Source organism: Procambarus clarkii, chromosome 64 (genome assembly GCF_040958095.1).
Source record: "Procambarus clarkii isolate CNS0578487 chromosome 64, FALCON_Pclarkii_2.0, whole genome shotgun sequence".
NCBI lineage: Eukaryota > Metazoa > Arthropoda > Malacostraca > Decapoda > Cambaridae > Procambarus > Procambarus clarkii.
This window is the reverse complement of record NC_091213.1, coordinates 32,316,283-32,317,661: the sequence shown is the minus strand read 5'-3', so window position 1 is coordinate 32,317,661 and position 1,379 is coordinate 32,316,283. Positions and strand designations below refer to the sequence as shown.

The window sequence follows — 1,379 nt, the reverse complement described above, 5'->3', positions numbered from 1 at the left end:
GGTGCAGAATGTTCACTAGTGAGTCCCATTCCTCAACGGCTTTCCTAATCATTGTAACGGCTGTGGAATGTGCTACTAATGCAGCTGCTGTCGTTGGATTACTGTTTAGTTTGATGTGTAGGGAAGTTTGGAGAGAGAGGAGAGAGGTGGGCTTATCTTGAGGTTATTTTGAGACGATTTCGGTGCTTAGGGTCCCCGCGGCCCGGTCCTCGACCAGGCCTCCTTTTTGTTACACACCCCCGAGGAAGCAGCCCGTAGCAGCTGTCTAACTCCCAGGTACCTACTTACTACTAGGTGAACAGGTGCATCAGCGTGAAAGAAACTCAGCCCATTTGTTTCCGCTTCCACTGGAAATCGAACCTGGAAACTCAGGACTACGAATCCGAAGCGCTGTTCACTCAGGTGTTAGGCCCCAAAAGAACACCTGGCAGCGGAGGGATTCGAACCCACGCCTCCGAAGAGACTGGTGCCTTAAACCAGCGCCTTAGACCGCTCGGCCACGCTACCTACTTGACGAAGGGTCTGACGAAGGTCCAGGACGAGCAGAAACATCGTCACTTTCATTTCAGGTGTGTTAAAGTTATTAGTTTTTACCCAAGTTTTTGCCACGTGTTTCCTACACTTTCTTATAATATGAACGAGACTAAAAAAGAGAACGGGCTCCCATGAATTAAATCCCCCTTAAGTATTTGTTCTCCCTTCTCCCGTGCCCAAAATAAAGTGCGTAGAATTACGTAATTATGTTCAGGAACTTAATAATTTTCAATTTAAATTCATAAGAACGAATTTCTTTTTAATTTTTCTGAAACATTTTACACTATGGAAGAAGCTCCTCCAAGTTGGTCCGCAGCCTAAGAGTTAAGACACTTTGCTAAAAGGTTGTGAGAACAGTGTCGAGAGCGGCTCTACAAGAAAAGAGGGAGACATAAATCGATCATCACATAAAACAGCCCATCACTGCTCTGTCTTTGTAAGGCAAAGGGAAAGTGTGTGCGCTGGGAATCAGTGTTAAAACCATTTTGGTGACGTGGGACTGATAATAATATTATGATGACCAAATGATGACTGATGTGAGTATGATGATGAAATGAGTATCATATATATGATGAGTGGTTAGGAAATGGGATTAACTAAAGGTGAACGTAACAGAGTGCTCCTCAAGCCAAAATCTTTAAGGGTAGATAAATGTTTTTTACAACGAAATTCATGAATGTCGAGAGGCATAGTTATTCCAAATAGCTGAAAGCTAAGAGGTGGGGACGAGGAGCCAAGCTTGAAGGCACACAGAGACAAGCACAGTGATCACACACTCGTCCCACAGCTTCTGTGAGGTAGACTCTTGAACACTAAGAACAGCTAAACATTGTCTCCATTGTGCT

The 1,379-nt window shown here is 44.3% G+C and overlaps 1 non-coding gene across 1 annotated transcript; it reads right to left on the bottom strand.

Moving 5' to 3' along the window:
* Positions 1–425: 425 nt before the first annotated feature.
* On the bottom strand, positions 426–507 carry TRNAL-AAG (transfer RNA leucine (anticodon AAG)). Its single transcript has one exon. It is a non-coding gene; the product is annotated as a tRNA-Leu (tRNA).
* Between the last annotated feature and the right edge of the window lie 872 nt (positions 508–1,379).